At 43.7% G+C, this 6,469-nt stretch overlaps 1 pseudogene; it reads left to right on the forward strand.

The window, feature by feature from the left end:
• The first annotated feature begins 1,425 nt into the window (after positions 1 to 1,425).
• Positions 1,426 to 5,967, forward strand: LOC112883383 (annotated as a pseudogene).
• The last annotated feature ends 502 nt before the right edge of the window (positions 5,968 to 6,469 follow it).

The raw sequence follows: 6,469 nt of genomic DNA on the forward strand, positions 1-6,469 counted from the left end.
CGGTTTAATTACATTGTAGATGGGTTTCTTTCGATGATCATGCCGTGCGTTCGTGCGATAGAATTATAAACGTATCGATCGGCCTTCCAGTTACTCTCATCTCCCTACTTTGGATCTGGGAGCTCGTGTTCTTTGCAGCAATTTCATTATCAAGACCGCGTAGATCTGGTGTACTCCTACCAATCTGGCCTGCATGGATCTTCCAGAAATCCGTCCCTTTCTTCAGAAAAGATCAACAAGTTATTCTCCATCAATATATAGCACGGGAGTTCTATTCCCGTGGTCACGAGGCCGCAGAAACCTTTTAGGTTTGTTTAACATATATATATATAATATATATATATATATTATATATATCATTTAGACTATGTATTTCATGGTTGCGTGATGATGTATGACTACTGTGGTATGCTGTACTTATCGATAACTATTTTTATATTAATTAACTACTATTTGAAATTCTGGAAAACTAGTACGGAGTAGTTGTTTCTTAGCAGGCGCTCAGTATTTTCGTCGGTCAGGGGGCTGATGAAAATACTGTACACTCTCTAGTATTTTTGTTGGCTGCTCCGGCCGACGAAAATATGGTGTATATTTTCATCGGCTGCTCGGGCCGACGAAAGTATGTTATGTATTTTCGTCGGCTGCGTGGACCGATGAAAATATGATGCATATTTTCGTCGGCCTATTGAGCCGACGAAAATAAATGTATTTTCATCGGTTGCCGACGAAAATGCGTTCATTTTCGTCGAGTTTATTCCGTCGGCCTATTTTCGTCTGCCAGCCGATGAAAATATATATTTTCGACGGTTTTCAGGCTAGTTTTGTCGGTTTCTGGCAGACGAAATTAGGCTGGTTTACTGTAGTGAGGGGGGGAGGTAAGTAAAGACTTACCGCACAGTGGAAAGTAGCTGGAGTTAAGGCGCGTAGGGATTAAGCATCAAATTAATTTATGAAGCCAAATTAATCAATTGCTTGTTTTTCTGAACCAAAAGTGCTAGTACACCACATACCAGCTATATATTGATGGAGAATACCTTGTTAATTTGATGACCACCTTGCTTTCCTGTGTTGACCGTCCTTTTCCGTCTACGAAAGGAGCCATGGAGGTGTGGGAAAAAAAATGTCTCGTTTCCAGCTGAAAGACGAGATGTGTCACCCTCGTCGGAGCTTGTCTACCAGCGGGTATCAAGCAAGAGTTAAGGAGAACAACCGTGAGAGAAAGGGACTGAACGGCAAAACGATAACTGAAATGAGCTTCAGAATGCTGCAGTGTTGGCATCATCTAGGGCTTAAGAGTTCCACGAAGCTAGGTCGAAGCCGACCGGACAACTTGTGGCGTTGGCTGAATCCACTTAATTATTGCGTAGCAGCGGAATCAATAATTAAAAGGTGTGCATACATGTATTGACTTGACTTGGCAGCGCCCGGCTGTGCCCTGGCTGTATGAGTGGTCGCATCGAATCGTCGCGACTCCTAGACGACGGGGTGCGAGCTGCAATTAAGCCTCTCCCGGCCCGCGCGCCAAGCTAGCCATGGCTCAGAGCACCGGAGGGGAGCACCACGTCCGCATGTCGGCTCACGGCGGCGGGCAGGCGGGCACGGGAGACACGCCGCTGGAGAAGCAGCTGAACGGCTTTGTCCGCGCGGTCGCGCTGATCGAGCGGCTGGGCAACGCCTTCGGCACGCTCGCCTTCACCTGGGCGACCGTCGTCCTGCTGGGGGGCTATCCCACGGTGCTCCGCCAAGACTGCGACTTTTGGTTCGCAACCACCATAGTTTTCCTAGAAGCAGCAAGGTAAGCAAATCGATCATCATGCACTACGATAGATTTCGACGATATACAAATTATACTGCATGTAATCCTGTTGCAGATCGATCGATATAGTTATGCATGTCGTCACACCAAGTTTCTCGAAAACAATAATATGATTTACGTGCCTTTAATTTTTTTATCTATATTTTTCTGCGGGTAATTTTTATCTGTATACATATATGTAGCTTCCTTATTTAATGGCACCATATGTATGCAGGATGTTCAGCCGCAATAACAAATTGGATTACCAATTGTTCTTTTACACAAGAGGTGCTTTAAAACCTCTTGGATGGAATGGGCTGACTGTGGTTGCAATTTTTACCGGCGTTCTCTTATTACCGATCTACTCGAATGTGCAAGTAGTGGCTAAACTGGTGGTGCTGGTTACACTTGCAGTAGTCCAGTTGTTCCCAGGACTTGCAAGGTCGTTAGTCAGAGGCAATCTGCTACGCCGTGCCATATCGTTATTGAGCCCCTTCGTTCCAATTTTATTTCTCGGCCTCACTCTGTTCCGTGTAATAACTAAGGAAGGAATTGACACCCGTCAAATGGCCGTATTGGTAGCGTACGTACTACTATTTCTGGTTCTGCTCCTTTTGACGATCAGCAGGCGGCGGTTTCCATGTATCATCAAACTAGTTGATCGTGCTCTGGGCAGCAAACAAGAGTTTTGGCATCGAATCATTTTGAATTCGTGCATGCTTACTACAGGAGTGCTGTTGGCGTTTGCGTTTCCAGACGATGCTGCTTTGGGCATTATCATATTTGAATTAGTTGCTGCAGCGACAGTGTCATTGGGCAATTTACAGATTCCAGCAGTAATTGTGCGCGTGGTGCTCGCACTAATATGTCTTGTATCACAAGACTACTACGGTGATAATGACAAGAAGATTGACAATAGTGACCCTGGGGATGGGGCCAAGATAAACCTTGCACCATCCCTAAATATATTCTACGGGATGGTGCTTGGTTAAGGAACACTATACAGTGTGGCCTGCATACTCGAGCTATTTTCTTTCATCCCTCGAAGATCCCTTGCTCGCCGTGGTGGCTTCGGAGGTCAGTGGGGAGTGGAGTCTGTCAATCTTTACTATGCATATGCCTTTGAGAAATACATGCAGGGGGATGTGCTTGCTCCAAAGAACATCAACCTCAACAACTTCGTTGTCGATTCTGTAAACTCAGAAACGCCTAAGATGCAGCTCCATGGGATTCGGATGATGCACTGTCTTCTGCAGAAGCAGCCAGCTAGGAGATGTTTCATTTTGAAACTCAACGGGTCTATGGAAACGATGGCCAGGTTAGTCAACATGCTGGACTGGACAAGCCCACAGGATACAACTGTTAGATTGTTTGCTGCAAAAGTCACCGTTGAGCTCGCAACAAGCATCCGAGCTGTAACTGTACCTGGGATTATTCAGGTTGTATCTGCGCTTCTGGAATGCGGCAACCAACGGAAAAGAGGAAACCCACTATTGGACACCAAAGTTGGACATGAGAAAATACTTGATTCAGTTCTGAATGCCGACGATAACCAAGAGGAAAGGCTTGATGCGGTTCCAGACACTGGCATCCTATTGGAAACACAAGACCGCTCAACCCAGCAAGTTGGAACTGCCGAACATAAGTCCAGGATATTCAGATGTTGTCAAGGGATCTCCAAGTTCTGGTCAATTCCTCAGGAGGAACCATTGACACAGCAAGATCTTCTACCTGCACTAGCCATGTTAATTCTCGATGGCCTTGCTAGCTGTGATCAAGGAAATTGTATGGAAATCAGCAAGGCAAGTGGTCTCATCCCCAAGATCATAGCATTCACAAGCTGCAGAAGAAGTGGCACCACATATACCGACGCACAACAGAAGGTCCTAGTGAAGTCATCAGCGAAGTTGTTGCACAGGCTCACCAGTGTTGAAGGGGAAATTGGCATAACGTTGCGGCATATGGTATTTAAATATCCCTTTCTACTGAGAAACCTTGCGGAGATCCTGGGAGACGGTACGAGCAGCCAAGAAGTAAGAACGTTGGTGGAAGGAATCATCAGAAACCTTGCCATTAATGAGAACGCAAGGCAAGCGATTGGGCGCATCCAAGTGATAATTACCTTGTTGATGCAGGCATTTCTCAAACCAGACAGACCCTCCAGTACGGAGGCTGATAAGTTGCTACGGGAGGTGGCCGGGCAGGCACTGGCAATGTTGGCAATGGACGGTGTCAACAACTGTCTGGCCATGTTAGGGGAAAAGGGCATGAGTTCATTGGGGTACTCACAAGTATGATCCATATTGACAGGTACAGATGCGTGGCAGCAAGTCTGTTGCGGAATATTTGCCACCACGTTCGACCTGAGCTTAAAGAGCCGGACCTGATGGAACTATCTTACTGCTTGAGACAGGTGACTTCTACTAATCAAAGCTAAGTAGTGCAATTTACCATTAGCTGTGATTTTAACTCTTTTTCTTTACCTTTGTTAGCTGTGATTTTTCTTCAACTGATACTTATTAATTTTATTTGGGTGGCCTATAGTGGTGCTTGGGAATTGTGTCTATCAATCTGGCTGAGAAAAGATGATAAAAATATGAGAAAATTCTGGTTTACACCATCAAACTATCATAAAAGTCCGATTTTCAATATTTAAATATAAAACCGGATAACATAGGCCATCCAACTATCGAAACCAGATGAATTTGACCCTTTGGGTGGTTTCAAAGGCAGTTTTCCATTTTGTGAAAATTTAAAATATCCAAATTTAAATTAAAAAATTTATAAGTAATTCGTCTTAAATAAAAAATACGAAATTGGTATCAAAATTTTTCTAAAAATGTAACATATCTATTGGCACTATTCTTATCAGTTGTTCGGATTTAATTTTTCATGTTCATAGTATTTGGTTGCTTGTAGTTATGTCTATTATTTTTGAATAAGTAAGATTCAAATAGAGCTATGATAGATAGATTATATTTTTAGAAAAAATTTGGTACTAGTTTCATATTTTTCTGATTTAAGATGAATTAGTTTTGATTTTTTTATATCTAATTAGATTTTTATTTATTTTAAAAAAATCAAAATTAACTTCGAAACCACTCTAAGGGCCAAATTTGCCCGATTTTAATAGTTGGATGGCCTATGCTACCCAGTTTTGTAGTTGAAAGTTGACAATCGAATTTTTACAATAATTCGAGGGTGTAAACCAGACTTTACCCTAAAAATATAAACAAGTTTCTACATTTGGTGGTTACTAGTATTTAGGAAAGAGTTTAGGAAAGCATAAGGGTTAGCCTGTTGTTTTTCTTTAAAGCATAGAGTTAGCTCTCAAGGATACCATAATGATGCTGACTCATATCAAAGTTTGTAGTTGCAAAACTGAGCAAATGCATGTGAACATTTTACATTAGCAGTTAAGTGGACAGGTATAACTATAGTCTTTCAAATATGTTCGGTTGAAATTCTTAGCTAGGGGCAGATGTTTAATGATCATGAGTTAATCAAAATACGTTGCATTGATGTTCCCTTCCTTGCAGGCATTGGAAATAATATTGGTTGCAGACGAGGAGGCAGAACTAGAGATTTTCATTGGCCTTAGTTCACAGATATGCAAAGTCATTCCAGGAGACTTCGCCCGGGAACTAGAAGACGGCCATCTCAAGGATAGATTCGTGAAGCGGCTCGTAGACGCCCTGAACGCAAACATGGAACCCAGCGCTCACTGCCCCGGGATCAGGAGGGTGATACTCGAGCAAGCCATAAACATGATGGAACATGACTCCCGCTACGCGAACTACTTCATCGACCGCCGCATGGCGGAAGCACTGTCCATGGTGGAAGAGACGGCCTCGGAGGCCGAGAACTACAGCCTTTTCCTGGGCGATGTAGGGCTGATGGAGGCCCGCATGCCCTTGTCCTCCCTTGTGGCGACGGCCAAACAGCTGCTGGCCATCCGTCAAAGCTGACAAGCACCCCATCATCATCATGGATACAGATTGTATTGTAGTTGTGTTGTTGTGGTGTCCTTTTCTTTTACTTGAGTTGCTAGGTCCAGAGTTGTTGGAGTGAAAGTGAGTCCCGGATCCCAAATCCCATGTATTCTTATGCATTGTGAAAGAGATTCTTGTTGCTATTATAATTACTTTTGTGATTAATGGATTGTCAAATTTCCACTAGCTTGCTGTTGCATTTAGGCTGTTTGCATTTGTGCATCTGGTGGGGGCACCTGGATACTGAAAGACCTTATCGTTCCTGCCTGAAGACGATCTGGAAGAGCCGGCAGATCTTGGGAGATCATCACGCTTTTCACAGAGGGCAAGCCATTCCTGAGGAATATCGCGAGCGTGCTGGTATCTTCAGGATCTGAAGTTCCTCCCCGAATAATGGCATTGCCGAAGCTCAAGCAAAAGAAATACAGGGTGGATAGAGACCCGATCTTCACCTTACCGGATGAAGTCCTTGCAACCATTGCATTTTTGAGAGTATACATTGGCTCCAGCTATCCATGTCTGAATTGCCAGGGTGGTATCGTAACCATAGAACTTTTGAGATGGCTTCAGTTTTCCTTGTTTGAATGCCCGGTGAATGCATCATCTCTTAGCAAACATTTTTATTCTTGGATGTCATCTTCCCTTCTTTCAGATTGTGAACCTCAGATGGATGCATTAC

This window comes from Panicum hallii, chromosome 2, assembly GCF_002211085.1.
Source record: "Panicum hallii strain FIL2 chromosome 2, PHallii_v3.1, whole genome shotgun sequence".
NCBI classification, from domain to species: domain Eukaryota; kingdom Viridiplantae; phylum Streptophyta; class Magnoliopsida; order Poales; family Poaceae; genus Panicum; species Panicum hallii.